The sequence below is a fragment of the Saccopteryx leptura genome, chromosome 4, assembly GCF_036850995.1.
Source record: "Saccopteryx leptura isolate mSacLep1 chromosome 4, mSacLep1_pri_phased_curated, whole genome shotgun sequence".
Classification (NCBI taxonomy): domain Eukaryota; kingdom Metazoa; phylum Chordata; class Mammalia; order Chiroptera; family Emballonuridae; genus Saccopteryx; species Saccopteryx leptura.
This window is the reverse complement of record NC_089506.1, coordinates 60396721-60415434: the sequence shown is the minus strand read 5'-3', so window position 1 is coordinate 60415434 and position 18714 is coordinate 60396721.

Genomic DNA, 18714 nt, shown 5'->3' with positions numbered 1-18714 from the left:
CACCACACCCCTCCACTTCTAACAAGTATTGGGCACTTGAGGTTCAGGCTGCCTCCTCCTCTCCACACAGTTAAATTTTGACAGAGCTCTTCTTGGGGGTGGGGAGGAGCAGTCCCTGCAACATACCATTCAATCTCAGTCACAAAAGTAGGAAGGTGTAGTTACTTCTATGTTACATTACTTATAAACAAGTATTGCATTACTTATATTACACATACTTATATAAGTAAGTATGTCACATTACTTATAATAAAGAATTACATTTTATAGCATGTGTCCAGAAGGGGCTCTAGTCTCTCAGCAAAGCTTCCTAGAGCAGCATCTGAGTCTCTTTGGCACACAGGCATGACTTATCTAACTACACAGCTAATTTCTATTCAATGACATGTATACTAAACTACCTTCATGGCAAAGCTAGAAGGAATTTAAACGGCAATTTAGCTTAAATACAAAAACAATTTTTTACTAACATTTACTACGGGTGCTCTAGGTCCTGTGAGGTCAGGTAAGTGGGAGAGAAGATTAGAGGGATAGTCTTTGCTTTCTCTTGGCCCCATCCTCCTGGACTTTCACTGCTTAAGTCAAAAACACAATTTGCAAATCCAGGAGTGAGCACTTGTAGCCAAAAAGTGGTCCTACTTTTCACATTGAGTTAGCTAATGTCCAGAAATTTAAAACAGTAAAGTCCAACACTACCAAAATGTCATCACACAACAATTAAATTCTTCCTCCAAACTTTATTCAAGTAACAATAGGCATGAGCCTTAGCCAGGTAGTTCAGTGGATGAAGCATCCTTGGGCCCACTGAGGTCATGGGTTCAACCCCTGCTTAGGGCATGTAGGAGAAGCAATCTGTGAGTGCACAGCATAAAAAAGGGGGACGGGCCACTAAGTGAAACAGTGACTTGATCTCTCTCTCTTTCTCCTTCTTTCCTATTGTTCTTCATCACTCAAATCAATGAAAAACTTTTAGAAAAAACAGTAGACATGAGCATCAGACAAAATAACAAAGGACATGTTTTAAACATATAATCCTGATGAAGCAGACGTGCCTCAGTGAGGCCAGCAAGGAGGGTGGGCATTCTGTCTGCTCCAAAATCTTCCCTCCTCCTCCGAGGGAGGGGTCACTCTTGGACTGTCAGGCTAACAGTCTTGAAACACCAAGTTTTAGGGACCAAATTGGCAGAGAATGTTGGGAAGGAAGCACTGACTCAGCTTTGGCAATGTGAGTTCTTTGTAGTTTTTTATATGTAAAATACTCTTTCAGGCCTTATTTTTAAATGAGAGTTGGGGAGGCAGAGACAGACTCCAGCATGCACCCTGACCAGAATCCACCAGGCTATTCCCTTAACAGACGAGGTCTGGGCCACTGTTTCATTGATTGACATCTGAGCTATTTCAGTACCTAAGGCAGGCCATGGAGCCATCCTCAGCACCTTTGGACCAACTTCGCTCAAACCATTTGAGCCATGGCATCAAGAGGGAAAGAGAGAGAGAGACTGGAGGGGAGGAATGGAGAAGCAGATGGTGGCTTCTCCTGTGTGTTTTGACCAGGAATTGAACTCAGGACTTTTACATAACTATTAGTGCTCTACCACTGAGCCAACTGGCCAGGGCCTAGTTCTTTTCAACATGAGGGGCCCTTATACCTAAAATTATTTCTTTTTTTATTATTACATCTAACTCTTAATCATCCCTTATAGGCCACTTAAGATTTACTTCCATGAGAAACTTTGGTTTTTTATCTTTATAATAAAATATTGATATAAATAAACAAACTGGTACTTTTCTCCATATTTAAAATTCTATTTTAATTTTGAGTTGTCATTAATTGTTATGATCATTATATAATTTTTTCTTGTTTTCCTCAGAAATGGATAAACTAGATGTCAATCAACTGTGATCCAAATATAATTGAACTGAAACCTTGTTTCCACCCTTATATCTCTTGTTGTTTTCCTGAGTTTGCATATTTTTAAGGCAAGTTCCTTCTTCCTGCTTTGTTTTCTCCACCCACACTAACTCTGTTTTATAATCAACATCAACTATTTGTTTTAATTGCATCAACACTGTTAAAACAAGCAAATAAAATACATAACACTGACATATAACTTGTATTTGAAATAGCATATTTAATACTGACTTTTGTTCATTTTGGTAAGGGAAGTGGACTATGCAAGTTACTACAGTATGATATTATAAAGATTCAGACTCTAGAATTGTTCATTCACACTGGGATGTTTTTGTATCTAGGTCTTCTTAAGTTACAGAGGAGTAAGAAGGTGCATGAGTGTGTGTGTTAGTATAAGTATATTATATTTGTAGAAATACTTCTATGCATAATCATCTGTGTAGTAAGCTAACATGACTTCATAATGATGTTTCCAACTCAAATCCATTAAGACATGGATAATTTTAGCTTATCTGTAACCTTCCTTTTCAACAGTGAAAATCCTGGTTCTCATTATCTGCTATTTGGTTGCTTAACTGTTTAATTTCATAATAGTGATTTCAAAATTGTTAAACCATATTCCTATGGAAAACAATTTTTTCCAATATATGCATTTGATTTTCTGTTTCAGTGATAATGCCTTTAATGATTAATGAGCATAAATATTTTTATAATCACAGAAACATTCAAAGAAACTATCAAATAGAAGTTAATATGTATATGATACATCTATTATGATAAAAAACAAATAGACACTAAAACGCATAAATCATTATCTAACTTAAACATTTACACTTTTAATTTAAAATGTTAAATTTTTTTATGTATTTTGGTGTGTAATAAACTAAGCTACTTTGTTTGTGCTTCCTGTTGGACTACTGAGGATAGTCTTTGCTGAGTTAAATTCCTGAAAAGAAAGAATTCGAGTTGAAACCTACTAATGCTCACTAATGATTGAAATAGCTTTAAAAATCATCCATATTTGGCCCTGGCCCATTGGCTCAGTGGTATAGAATGGACCCAGCATGTGGAAGTCCTGGGTTTGATTCCCAGTCAGGGTACACGGGAGAGGCAACCATCTGCTTCTCTGCTCTTCCCCTCCCTTTCCCCCTTCTCTCTCTCTTTCTCTCTTCCCCCCTTTTACAGCCATGGCTCCATTAATTGGAACTGCATTGGCCTGAGCACTAAAGTTGGCTCTGTGGAACCTCCCCCTCAGGAGCTAAAAATAGGTTATTTGCAGACAGCAACAGATGGGCAGAGCATTGGTCCCTGATAGGGTTGTTGGGTAGATTCCAGTTGGGGTTTATACAGGAGTCTATTTCCTATCCTCTCACTTAATAACAATAATAATAGTAATAATAATAATAGTAATAATACATATGTAATAAAATAATTCTTAGAATTTAAGTGGTTTAATTAAAACACAACTTATTATGTTATTGTATGTTTTATTACAGCTTAATAGTCTAAAACCATTTAAGAACTCTGTTAGTTAGTTAGTTAATGATGTACTTAGTTTGAATAGCATCCAATGACTGAATTCAATATCTTCCATTCAGAAAACTGCCTCTATTCACATTTTTATTGTTTTCCAATCTCATAGAACTGAAATCCTATGTAAATAATAATGTTACATCTTCTCTCTAGTCAGAAAGATATATTTGAGGAAGTCTATTATTTTTGAGCCTTGCCACATAGCAGGATAGAAATAAAAACACAACATAATAAATAAGAGAAACATAGTCAAAGAAAATGGAAAAATTCACTCATCTGAAAAAGTTTAAACTTTGGTTGTTAGGGATTTTTTTTTACCTCTAAGCAAGTGCAAAATACAGACATACTAGGCACTCATCTCTAAACAAAGACAAGCTTTTGATTTTCCATCCCAGTAACATTTACTGCAATCTCTAATATCTCTCTCACTTCTATTTATAGTTATATGATATGACTCCTGCTGAATTTCAGTGGCCTTTTCTCTGACCAACACTTTGCAATCCAAAGGTAAGTTTTACAAATGGAGAGAGCCAATTAGCACACCATCCTTCAATATGACCTGGTAGAAAGGTGAGGGTTTTTTTGTTTTGTTTTGTTTCTGTTTTTTTTTTTTTTTTTTTTGTATAACTTTAAGTAACAAGAGACATATAGACCCTGGCCGGTTGGCTCAGTGGTAGAGCATGAGCCTGGTGTGCGGAAGTCCCGGGTTAGATTCCCGGCCAGGGCACACAGGAGAAGCGCCCATCTGCTTCTCCACCCCTCCCCCTCTCCTTCCTCTCTGTCTCTCTCTTCCCCTCCCGCAGCTAGGGCTCCAATGGAGCAAAGATGGCCCAGGCGCTGGGGATGGCTCCATGGCCACTGCCTCAGGCGCTAGAGTGGCTCTGGTCGCAACAGAGTGACACCCCGGATGGGCAGAGCATCGCCCCCTGGTGGGCGTGCCGGGTGGATCCCAGTCGGGCACATGTGGGAGTCTGTCTGACTGCCTCCCCGTTTCCAGCTTCAGAAAAATACAAAAAAAAAAAAAAAGACATATAAAATATTTTTTTGTGACTGAAACTTTGAAGAATTTGGTCCTCAAAATGTAGTTTAATAGTGATAAATGTCTTTGACTTTTAATTATTTGGGGAAAACAGCAAACTGCAACTCAGAATTTTCTGGGTCTGTACACCTCTGGGACCAAAAGTTACTATTTTCTCTTCTTTCTGAGTACAGACTCTGTCAAGAAGAAATTTATGGGAGATTGCCAATTTTGTATAATTTATAAGACTAGAAGATTCTTTGAAATTGCTGAGTTCTGAAGGAAACCTTGTAAGTTTTGCTTTGGTTTTGGGTTTTATTTTATTTTAATAGTTGGAAAATATACTGGAGAATAAGGCCAAAAAAATAAGACTAAGTAGAGAAAATGAAGTAGTATTAGCAAAGTAGAAAAATGCAAACAGAATATTATCTGCAGGTACAGAAATTCAAATTTTGTCAAAATTTTGAAAAAAGTAATTTTTAAAAAATATAATGAAGTTTCTATGGGCTTAAGTAACTCCTAACTAATTAGGGTAAAAGAAATCCTATGAACACCCTGTGGGGATGCTTTATATAGCTCTTAAATAAAATAAAGACATTGTGCATATGTTGCATTGTATAATTTGATAGACTGTGGAACACAACAATTTAAAAAGAAAGACTCATCTATTCACAGAATTCATCTATGGTGACCTTGGAATTTCCTAGAATAGTTTGATGGCTGAGAAAATTTTGAATATTATTACACTATTTTATGACTCAATCTTTCAAGTTTACAAAGAGTGGCCAGATTTAATGGGACTACCATCAACTCATTTAATGTTTTGGTCTACAATTATGCAGTATAAAGCAGGAATTGGAACTAATTCAAAATTGAGCTACACATTTAGTGCATGCTGACAAACCAAGGCCAGGATGAGACAACTTCTCTCTTATAGCAGCTGATTAAGCCTCCCAGGTAAAAGATAACATGGATTTGAACAGCTTTAGCTCTTAAAATTTTTCAATGCCTACAAAATTTTAGCTGAGGGCCATTTTTATCCTTCATTATTATGATGTGATGTAAATTATGCTAGAGTGATGGTTGCATCTAATATTTGCAAAGTCCCAGAATAATGGGGCAGTGTTCTGCTATAATTATTTTTGTCAAGAAAAGTCTATTATTTGAAGCACTTGGTTAAAATTACTAATTAATAGCATTATCTCAGAGTGCCAAGTCCATGTTAATTGTGCATTGTTGTAAGGCAGAAGAAATCAGAGAAAATTAATATGTGTGCAGATGACTGCAAAAAGAAAATTGGTTTACTTAAATTCTGATGTCTACAAAATGCCCTTGATTTGCTTAGTAGCCAGATAGTCTAGTTTCAGATTAGGAGATACTTTCATTTTAGGAAAGTAGATAAACACATTCATCTGGCCAATGGAAAATTGTTTTTAATTCAAAGATGCTTTGCATTCATGTAAACGCTAATGTTTAAAGATATTCTACTACATTCAGGAATATGAATTTCCTAGAGGTACAGGTATATCTTAACAAGTTAATTGAATTTAGAAAAGATTGGAAAAGCTTGATCAATAAATTTAGGAAAAAGAAGTATTTAAAGAGGCAATTAATTTTCAACTTTGTTATATCTTAGTGAAGTTATGTTGGATGTATAATAATAGTCCAACCAGTCTTAAGGAACATTCAGAAAAAAAAACCTGCCCATCCATATTTTGTAACTACCAATGAATGTAAAGAAAATTAAAAGTGTTTAGTGGATTGTGGTTATTTGAGGCAGGATGTCAGAGAATTTCTCAACATAGAAAGAAAAAAAAGTCTCTTAGAAAGTTGGTGTTACAAAACCAAATTAGAGTGGATGACCCAATGTAGCTCCATAAATGATATTCTGTGACATTCCTTATGCATACCACTGTGAAAGTGACTGCTACAAGAAGTAGTGAGCTTAGCAATGTAAAAAAGATGGACAGTCCTACTGGTTTTCACCGATATACTTGGTTTATATTTTGTTATGCAAAAAGTTTTATTTATCAAAATTTTTCTGCATCATCATGAACATCTAAATTTTAAAGTTTGAATTTTAGAAAGCTCTTTAATAGTAAGAATTTACAACAAATATCACATTTCTTTTGAAACCAAGCCATAATGATTGTTAGTGGTACTTGGCTCATTGATGATGCTGAACACATTAAAATAGCAATGGTTTTCACATCTTTAAATTTTGAGTTGAGAGTCATTAAAAAAGGTGGTATAGGAGATTTCAAGATGGAAGTTACACTCACTTGCTCCAAGGTCCATAGCAGATTTATAGCTAAATTATAGAGTAACCAACCTGAATAACGAACTTAAGGCTAACTGTACTGAATGTTATAACCAAGGATTTACAAAAGAAGCCACATAAAGACTACACAAATAAAGGTTTGAATTCTAAATGAAAAAAATATATAAATAAAAAATAAAAATAATAAAAGGAAACTCTTATAATGATGGCAACATCTGAGTTTTCCCAAGACAGACTTTTGTGCTTTTTTATTTTTGTCTGAATTGTAATATGCCTTCTCTGAAGAGAAGCTCACAATGCTGTCCTTATATTTGTCATCACTATGAATGCCCATTGTTCTCTGTCTAATTGAACAATCACATTGTCAAGTATGCATTCATTCAGATGTTGAGCATTAAAAACTAGTTTGGTGAGGTTCACAGATCTTCAATCAATAATTTGTGTCAAAAAACAGTATCACTTATAATTATCCTATCATTTTTACTGCACTGGACACATCTTTGTAAAAATATATGGTTCCAAGATTAGGGACAATAACATCTTCATTTGATGTATTTGCTGGAAAAGATGCATCTTTGGTCTTTGGAGAAATATTTTGATATTAGCACTGAATTAAACAAATGAAATAATCATCAAAGAATAAAAGAATGTTGATCTGTTCTTTAATATAACTCTTATTTGTAGTAGCAAATTAAAAAAAATGAAATTCTCACTCTATAAACCTGTAACTTCCTGCAGATGTGTTTTACAACTACTTCTTACTCACCTTAGTAACTGATACTAAGATGATTAGGTATTTGAAAAGTAAGGTTTTGACTTAAATAATATCCTGATGTAAGTATATCATTTTAAAATATTAAACTTCTACCTTGTGCACAGCATTGTACTGGGCATTTTTAAAATCAAATGAATAGAAAGGTGCTGGCCATCTGGCTCAGTGGATAGACTGTCAGCCTGGCATATGGACAGATTTGATTCCTGGTCAGGGCACATAAGAGAAGTGACCAACTGCCTCTCTCCCTGCCCTGCCCCTTCCTTCTTTCTCCCTTCTATTCCTGCAGCAGTGGCTCAACTGGTTTGAAAATTGGCCCCAGGTGCTAAGGATAGTATCTTGGTTGGAACATCAGCCTCAGGCACTAAACGTAGTTTGGTTGATTTGAACATTGGCTCAAGACAGGGGTTGATCCCAGTTGTGTGGATGTGGAAGTCTCACTATTCCTTCCTATCACTTAAAAATAAATAAAAAAATAAAAATCATATGAATAGATAATATTTCAATATTATAGGCGAAGAAAGCATTAAGTTAGTAACTGGTAGAACCAAAATCATATTTAGATCCACATAATGCCAAATATTATATTATTATTTTTTTATTATTTTTTAGAAACTCCTGCCTTACTCTGCGCATTAGTGTTTATATCTAGGTGTCAAGCATACCTTGTGTGTTCCCTGGCATCCTGGATAGCTTCTGCTCACAGAGATATGAAGCTATTCAGATCATTAGAAAGTATCATAATAGATGTTATGAGGAAAAAAAGAAAGAGGTTTAATTTGTACATGTCACACTGTGTACATTTGATTTTTTCAAATTAAATACACAATATTTCAGGATAATATGCATGCCTTTATATGTAAAGCAACCATTTGCTTCTCTTCTTTCCCCTCTCTTTCTTCTTTTCCTCTTCCCCTACTACTGCCATTGGCTCAACTGGTTTAAGCATGGCCCTGGGGCACTGAAGACAGCTCTTTTGGGTGCATCTGCCTCAAGCACTAAAAGTAGCTCCCTAGGCCTTAGATGGGAATTACCAAGTTGATCCTGGTCAGGGTACATGCAGGAGTCTGTATCACTATCTCCTTTCCTCTCACTAAAAATAAGACAAAAGAAAGAGAAAGAAAGGAGAAAGAAAAGAAAGAAAGAAAGAAAGAAAGAAAGAGGGAGGGAGGGAGGGAGGAAGGAAGGAAGGAAGGAAGGAAGGAAGGAAGGAAGGAAGGAAGGAAGGAAGGAAGGAAGGAAGGAAGGAAGGAAGGAAGGAAGGAAGGGAGAGAGAAAAAGAGAGAGAGGTGAGGGAGGGAAGAAAGGCAGGAGGGAAGGATGAAAGGAAGGAATAAAAACATAACCCACAGAAGGCAGTATATGACTGGATCTTTTTGGCTTTCACAGGCTTCAAAGACATTTCTAAGAATGTTCTCTATGATAAATGTAAACTTCAAGCTTTATGCCAATATTAATTTAGACTGCAAAAACAAAATAAATAAGATTAAACCATTGACAAACATGTCATCCATTTATCAAGCAATTGTGTCTTTTACTAATTCAGTATTTTCCAGAACTGTTTTAAACTAAAAAATCTTTTTTTTCTTCTTTTTTTGAAGCAAGGAAAATATGTTGACTTTTTCTTATCTCAGAAACGTTACTCATTTGGTTAATGTTTAAATTCTATGTTCGTATATTCATAAACCAACTCTTTTTTATTTCAACAAATGTAATTCACATCTGGCTTAGGTGATTGTTAATTCATGATGTCATAAGCAACGCCACTTGTAGACAGAAGAAATTTATACTGCCATTAAGAGTTTTTGTTTAAGATTTTTATTCCTTTCTTCTATTTATTATAAAAAGACACTTACAAGACATTTTGATTCTACAAAACATGTTATAGATAAATACTTATTTTTACTCAGACATTATCAGTATTTTACAGAAATGAATTCTTGACAGAGTGTTTTGTAGATAATTAGCCAATTCAGTAATCTTCAGGAGCAGAAAATAAATGAGTACCTAAGGGTCAGTGGCCAATATTTGAGATAATAAGCATTTTTTTTGAAATACACAGTTTATATTAATATAGGAATTAAAATTAGTCACTGACAATAGAACTGGCAGGAAAGACAAGAGCTCATTAAAAATAAAAGAAATATAATCTTTTCATAAATATTTCTGAGTTACTGACATTCTTATATATAGTTTCAAAGGCATACAGATATGAGCAATTATTTAAATGATTCTTATAAAGATTTCACAATAACCACTAAAGTAAAATTACTGTGTTTTATTAAGACATGATTATTCTTACTCTTTTTGAAGTGTGCAAGGAGAAAATACAGTTTGTCTTTACTTCGTGATTATTGCCACTTTCAAGAGTGTGCAAGGAAAGGAGACAAAGTTTGAAGAGAAGGTCTAAGAGAAAACCTAATGTAGAAACAATTTATGGGTGAAAAAATAAAAGAAATAGCTTATTGAAGAGTAATGTGGCAAAGTCACATTATATAAAAACTAAGAGAGAGACTGGTCTCTTGAAAACCAAAAAAGATCATTTCAAAAAGGAGGAATTTTATTTTAAATATTCCAAAAAATTGAACCAAACAAAGAATGAAATATGAATTTTGGATATAAACATCAAAGAATTAGATGGATATCACAAGTAGCATAGAGATTAGAAAGGAACTGGAATTTAGAATAGTTAATTTTCTTCTATTAACTTTGACATGGATTATTACCTAGAAGAAGATTAAAAGTAAACAATAATATTTAATATTGTTGAGGTTGTTTTTGTTGCTAAAGATAGAAAAAAATTTAGCATAAGGCCTCCAGACTCTGTATTGGAAGTTCCTATAGTGTTATTGGACTAATATATTCTGACAGGCAGCTACAGAGAACATCATTTTGGTATGTATCAATAGAGGAAGGACAAATGATGCAACAAGATCTTAAGAGTAAGAAAGGAATGTGTTAATAGTACTATGAAAGTTTGAGAAAAGGCTAGCTAACAATTGAGAAGAATGTATTAAGTTTAAAATGAGAATTATAGGAAGTCATGGAATTCCAAGTGTAATAATATTAAGAGCCTAAGCATCTATTGTAAGACGTGTACAGTCTGACCTGTGGTGGCGCAGTGGATAAAGCGTTGACCTGGAACACTGAGGTCACCGGCTCAAAACCCTGGGCTTGCCTGGTCAAGGCACATATGGGAGTTGATGCTTCTTGCTCCTCACTTCCCCCCCCCCCTCTCACTCTCTCTCTCTCATTCTCTCTTCTCTCTAAAAATTAATAAAAGAAAAATTAAAAAAAAAGAGGTTTACAATTTAGGTTTTGGAAGTGATTTGTATAGCAAAATTAGGCAAAATCCAGGGAATTTTTTTTTAATTTGTTTTGCTGGAAATGAATTGCACATTTTTATTAGTAAAAAGGTATTTTTCAAAGGCAATTTTAAAAACAAGATTTTAGTTTTTTATTATATTATTATCCTATAGAGCTTTTTTACTGGGAGTTTCCATTGTAAAGTTTCAATTATTTGAACAAAATTCATCAATATTTTGGACAAAATAAATTCAGAGGTAATACCACCAAGAGAAACATAGAGTTATCTTGCATTTGGATGTGGACAAGTCCTGCCGAGGGTGAGGACGATGAAGATGCAAAGACCCGACTCCGGGGACCAGGTTCAGTGACGCAGATCCACTTTATTCAGGAAGTAAACTAGCTCATATACAGGGGTTCAGCCAATAGGGTGTTACAGTGTGTCCTTCATAGCCAATGGCTGAAAAGATTAGGGAGCTGCATGGGTTGGTGCTAAGTCACTTCCTTATAGCGGGCGAGCTTCCTTCCTGGGTATGCCCAGGAAGCTTCTGGGAGCTGGAATATTCTCACAGCATTGCATCAGCCACAGCTGCTAGGAATGTGCTCTGCACTCCACCTACATCTCCCCCTTCTCTTTTAATTAAGGCCAATTGGACTTGATGAATGACAGCTTGCTGTTGTTGTAGCTTCTAAATGCTATGCATTATGCAACAAAAACCTAGTAGAAATAAAACAACTATACTACCTATTACACTATATTTTAATAGTTTAGCTGGATTAAACAATGAAGCAAGCTTCTGTAATGTTTGACTAGTTAGGAAATAGAATGGGGGTCTTAAACAAGGGATTTCTCCTAGGGGTCAGGATGTCATTTTTCTCTCATTGTGTTACAGAGACCTTCTAGGTACCGTTAAACACAGTTCCATTTTGATTGTAAAAAATGGACGTAGGTCCATGCACGCCCCCTTCCCACAAAGGTCCCAACATCCAAACATGAAACAGATGGCTTGGCATGGGCTGAGTACAGCATATGGTTCCAAGGCACATTACACATATTACAACAACATGACAAATCATACAATTTCAACAATTACAAAGGTACATTTTACCAGTCTCTGAGCACTTTGCCAAAACAAAATGTTCTCAGCCTTTTTTTTACCCATGGGAAAAGTTTCCCAGGGCAGGGGAAGGGCCTTCAGCAAAGTCATCCCCTACCCTCATCAGGGTATTTCACATTGTCCAAAATTCGTAAATCCATCCAACAAAGGAGCCAGTGCTCACTCGGGTTGTAGTCCAGAAAATCAGTCCATGCACATGAGGCCTCAGCCACCCCCGTATTCCTGCCATCCTGGCAGGTCTTACACTGTCCCAAAGAGGAGCACGTGGTAATGGCAGTCAGCATTTCCATCTCTGCTCTGGAGAGTATGATGGTATTCACCCCTATATCCCAAAATGTCAGTGAACATACCAGTAGCTTAGCAGGCACTCTCTGCTGTTCCAGCAGCCACTCAGCAATACAAGGCTGGCTTCTGTTCATCCTCCCACCGCAGCTGCCACCATTTACCTTCTGGAGTCTGAGAATCACAACTCAGGCCCAATTCTCCTCATTCTACAAAGATGAACTGAAAACACCAGCTTGCACTGCCGAGCTCGAGCCCCGGGCTGCCACTGCCTGCGTCTGGGAGTCAGCGGTTACTATAGCACACACAAGCAAGTACAGAGCACCAGGGCTTGGGGGCCAGTCAGGGGCAATTCTCTGGGCCCACCCCGCCAAAGCCTTCACACACCCCCAGGTGATGGGGCGCACACACTGGCCACGAGGTCTTCTTCTGGAGCACTGAGGACCTCTTCCCCTCAGGTGTAGTCGGTGTGGAGAAGGCCAGGGCTGTGGCTTTGGATGGGTGAAGACTGAACCATTCAGTGAGTGCCCAAGAAACCCTGTCAAGCAGGTTGGGGGGTTCCTCGGATCCAAATTGGCTGAATAACACAAGCATAACCTCTCCCTTGCATTAGAAGAGGATGTGATCTCCACCACTGTGCCGTGGCTCGGTCCTTCCAGCATCATTTCAGAGAGAGGGGGAGGGGAGAGAGAGAGCGAGAGATACAAAAAAATAGACAAGACAGACAGACAGAAAAAAGATATATGGGGGCATATAGGCTGGTCCATGGGTCTGCAGCAGGAACACGTGTTGGAGAAAATGGCGTCTGAGAGGCTGGGATGGGGCTTTGAGTGCCGGTAGGGAATGTGGAAGTAGTGACTTCTCCTTTTTCCAGCCACAGAGCTGATGGCGCAGTTAGCAATTTGGTTTGTTTTGTTTCTGCGCACTCGGCTGCAAGTTCATAAAACTCGGAGGCTAAACTACTTTCCTCCTCAGTGGAGGGGGGCAAGTAGGAAGGTAAGGGCTTCTCAGAGAGAGAGGCAGCCTGTAATATCTTTGGCACTGGCGGGGGGTCCCCAGCAGGAGCACCAGTCAGGCAGGCATGTATCGCTAACAGGGCAGTAATGAGGCCGAGAGGGAAGGTTTGTCCTTCATGTACCTCGGCCGAAGTACAGAGATCCTTTTCACAAACTTCAACTCGCCTACTCTGCAATAGGGCATGCAGGGCTTTAGCCTGTGGAGCTCGAGAGTTGGGGAGAAGGTTTCCTATTGCAGAGGATCACTCACCCGTCCCTCCGTCCCTCCGATGCCAGTTAGGTCCCTGCCCGACGTTGGGCGCCAGTTGTGAACAAGTCCTGCCAGGGGTGAGGACGACGGAGACACAAAGACCCTACTCCGGGGACCAGGTTCAGTTACGCAGATCCACTTTATTCAGGAAGTAAGCTAGCTTATATACACAGGTTCAGTCTATAAGGTGTTACAGTGTGTCCTTCATAGCCAATGGCTGAAAAGATCAGGAGCTGCTTGGTTCGTGCTAAGTCACTTTCTTATAGCGGGCGAGCTTCCTTCCTGGGTATGCCCAGGAGGCTTCTGGGAGCTAGAGTATTCTCACAACATTGCATTAACCACAGCTTATAGGAATGTGCTCTGTGCTGTACCCACAATTTGATAGTCCCAGGAGCACATATAGAGAGTTTAAACAGAGGTAGAAATTTTAACCTCATAAATTAATGTACTTTGCAGTGTAAATGATTTCATAATATTATTGCAAGATTTTACTTTTAGATTATTTTTAAAGTTCAACAAGGGAAGGAGGTGTCTCTGAAGAAATAATTGACTTTTTGCTGGTGGCTAGATGAGGGTTCTGCAAGCAGAATGGCCATGCAATTTATGCCATTTGTGTATGACACAGAGCTTTCTGACCAAGGGGGATGGAAGAGCCAGAACAAGCTTGTGCTCTGCACTACAGACGTACTCCCAGCACAACAGAGCACTATCTATTCCTCAAGTCATCAGACGCAGTGCTACATTCACCCAGAAGGAGAATCAGTTTTTTCTAACTAGAGAAAGATGCTTCCTGGGCTAGAAATAGGCCTCAAGCAGGAGCTATCTCCATCTTTCTCATACGTAATACATACTCTTTCTTCTATTACAGCCTTTTTACACTTGATAAGAAAGTCAGTATGAATCAAAATAATTTTATCATTACATTAATTTAAATATTATATATATTTAAATTAAATATATGCAAACCCACAAAATAGAATAATATATCAACAAGAGAAAAAAATAAAAGAAAATGTTAAAAAGCTGAACTAGAAGAGCCAAATTGTGAAAAAATATTTGGCATATGAATATTTAAGAAGAAAAGCTACATTTAATATACCTATAGTACCTATAGAAATGCTTACACACTTACAAATGAGGTAGAAAGAGCTCTAAAATGAAGAAAGTGGCACATACAGAGAGTAGTAGCATGAAGTTGAAACTGCTGTTTTGAACAATGAGCACGAGGTTTCTGCAGGTGCAATACAGTTAATCCCTTATATTTCTCTCTAAATTATAAAAAATAAACCCTTGGCATATGATGTCCTTAATTTAGAGGTTCTCAAAGAAAAGATCTTTATGTTCTCTCTGTTTTATGCACTCCCAAGTTACATCGGTGTATTTAGAATTGTACAGAACTAGTTAGCCAAACGTTATCAGAATTGCAGAGAGCCAAGAAGCTGAGAAAGAATATTTGTTAAGCATTCATTGTATAAAATGTAGATATTATCTTATGTAGGATATTACTTTTTTGAAAAAACACTTTCTTATTTGTTTTTGTAATTAATAAAGATCATTTTGTATGCTTACTCAAACAGAGAAAACCATTAATAGTTTTATTATAAATGTGTTTGGAACCATTAAACATTTTATGTACGTATTTGTAATGACTTTAAAATGCTAAAAAGAAATGTTTTGTATAGAATTATTCTTCTATTATTAGACCCAGGAATTAAAATTAACCACGGCTAGCCATCATTTCATCAAAAAAATTTTTCTACCCAAATCCTTTTGCAATTTTGCAGGATTATCTGCACTATTCTTTTTTAATTACAATGTTCATATGCAGTGCTCTATGGCTATTTTATTTCTAATTAGGCTTATATGAAAAAGCTAATTACATGCTACTAATTTCCTTTCACTCGCTATTTAATCACAACAGATTCTCAGTGAACCAAGAGACAGTTATTCTGTTAAAAATATATTATAAAATATGAAGTTTAGACTTTGAAAGTATATTTTTAGCATGCTGTTAGATCTATATATTTTATTATTTTTAACATGAGTATAATTTATAAGTATTTTTACTTCAATGCTACAAAATGTAATAAACCAACATTCATGTTGAACAAACATGTATATTATATATAGTTTCCTATTAGATTCATTTTGTTGCATTGAGAAATCAAGCATAAGAGATGATTATCATTGTACTGATAATAAAAAGGACATCAGCCATCATTATAATATCTACCAACACAATAGGATATTGAGCTTCTTTAAATAAGTGTGTCATGCTGGCATTTTATAAACCAAATTATATAGCTTAGTGCCTAGTACTCTATAAACTTATGATCACTAACAAAATTGTAACCTTATAACATAGACAACAAGAATGAAAAATAATAAACTTTTAAAACATACATAAATATTGATAATAATCACCATTAAAGATATTGTTCAATATGGTAGAATTATTTATTACAACAGAATTTAAAAGAGATAAAATCAAAAGCTAATGCTATTTCATATTTATAAATTTCTTAAGTTTATGAATTCTATAATTAACTTGACTAGCCATTTCGAGATCAGGAAGTCAAAAATATTCTCAGTGTGTATAGGATATAAAGTTCTTTATGTTTCTTTTCTATTCATCTAAGATGCTGTCTGATTATCAAATAAAACCTGCAGCTCAACAAAGCTTTTTAAGAATTCTTCTTTCTTCTCATTTATCTCTTGCAATTGAAAGAACAAAAGACATGTTCACACACTTTCCTGCATGAGGAATAGCTGCCTTATTTGGCTTGTCAGGAACTTTCAAAGAAGCTGAGCACTTAGAAATGTAAATAACGAGTCCTTCTTGGAAACCTAAGGTATCTTGAGAGGTGGATGTTTTTGTTGACTAATGTAGTTCCAAATGTGATGATGAATGTCCAAAACTCATGAAACAATCCAGCATTCGTAATTAAAAAGATAAATAGCATATTATATCAATTCATTAGTAGACTTCATTTATTAAAATTTACAAACTAACTATACCTAATGTCAATTATATAAGCATTCATGTTTTGTAATTATATCAATTTTTTCAAATAAAAATAGATAATATGAATATAAAAATATGTTTTTAGCTGACACACTTGGAGGATAGCAGAGAACTAAGTAGGTTACATCTTTTTCCCCAAATCTACCTGATTTTTGACATACGTGTTTGTTTAGAAAATAAGTGCTATAACAAGACATTATTTACCAAATTTATACAAAAATCTTTAGAAATTGGGGAAATCAATGAACAAATAGATACAGTCAATCATGTAGCCCACGTCATATACATCATAGATACTCAAAAAATATAAACTTCTGATTTCTCATACTCTTCTCTCCAATTAGTTCAATTATAGTAATGGTAATCATGTGTGTTTTGAATTTAGAATGAAGCAGGCTAATGTTAGAAATCATATAAACATATATGTATTATTACTTCATTGCACAAAAGGTCAACGAACAGAGACTTGACTTGAGGTGATGAACACACAATACAGTGTACAGATGATATATTGTAGAATTGTACACCTGAAATATGCATAATGTTGTTAACCAGTGTCCATTTAATTAAAAGAAAAAAAGTAAAATATTTTAAAAATAAATTTTATTAAAAGAATAATTCCTAATATATATATTTATTTTTACTATTTTCTAAGATAGGATCACTGTAACACATTATTTAAGTAAAATTCATATAAATTAAAATTTTACAGAGAAATTTAAATAGTTATAGTTTTTTATTAATAAAAAATATTTTCCCAATTGGCACCAAAAACAGACTATTCTTTCCTACAAAAATAATAATGTCCTATACATAATCCCTTTCAGATGCAAAATTAGCAATAAGAGCAAAACACAAAGAGAGTAGGTTACAAAACATATATCAGTAGTGTCAAGAAAGTAGGAGATGATATTCACAGGTTGTAACCAGGTAGAATACCATTTTGGAGGAAAACAAAGTCCTTGAGGATCTTCATCAATAAAGACTTTGTAGAGAAAATTAACTATAACTTGATGTTATGGAAAGATTAAGATTTTTTTTCTTTTTTTAGTTTTTAACAAGTGTTTAGCCTTAGACAGAAACACAAATGAGAATAGTTTGGGATAAAATAAGCATAAATTTTATCGAAAAATATCCTTAGAATAAGAATGAACAAAAGTAAGCCAGCCAAGTATACAGAAGGCATTTATGGCTAAGTGTTCTTAAATATCTAAAATAAGAAATTTGAGAACTTATATATTAATTTGTTTAGGTGCTCTCTACTCTTTTATATGGAATTATTATCCATAAAATATTCACAGCTACCACAGTATACGTGATTTTTCATTTTCATTTATTTGTTCATTCCATTAGAAAAATTTATATTAAGTAGTTTTTCTAGCAATTACTAAATATAGACTGAGAATTTTATTACAGTCCAAATTATGGCTCATGGAATAAGAGAAAGCAGCTTTATTGATTGGAATTTTTGCCGTTACCTAAAATTCTAAAGGCCGTGGGAGATATAATTATGAGTGATAGATAAATTATCCCCTAAGTATATATAATATGCTAAGAATTTAGTATACTATTATACAATATGATATAATATGTAGTCACTAAAATAAAAGAAATACATACTTGAAACATAATAGGAGTTCAAAATTATGCTTTTGAAAATAAAATTACAATACTGTCAGTTCAGCTAAAATTCCTGTTTAAAAAATATGGATTTGTTCCAACATGATTTATATATTAGAGGATAACTTGAGCATAATGCAAATTTGAAAATGAAATAATGCTTATATGTGATTTTTGTACATGAGAAACACTAGGTAAATACAGAAAACTTTAGTAAATTAAGGCATGTAGGAATATACAAAATGAACAAAATACACATACACACAAACCTCAAACATCTAGAAACAACTTCAGTTCAACACATGTGATTTCATGTAACTTTCCACCACTTCCTACTTGTCCAATGCCCGGTCCATAAGCAAACTTCAGGTCTTTTTCAAGATAAGGCTGTATATATTCCAGTATCTAGTGTTTAACCATTTAACATTTGTAAAATTGTGCTACAATTTTTATTTAGTTATTATTTTTTATTGTTTTTCTGTCACTGAAGAAGTTTTTGAATGTTTTGTTTTAAGCCCAAATTTCCCCAAACCCTTTGGATTTATTGGACAGTTTTGCACACTGCACTGCTACTTAGGAAT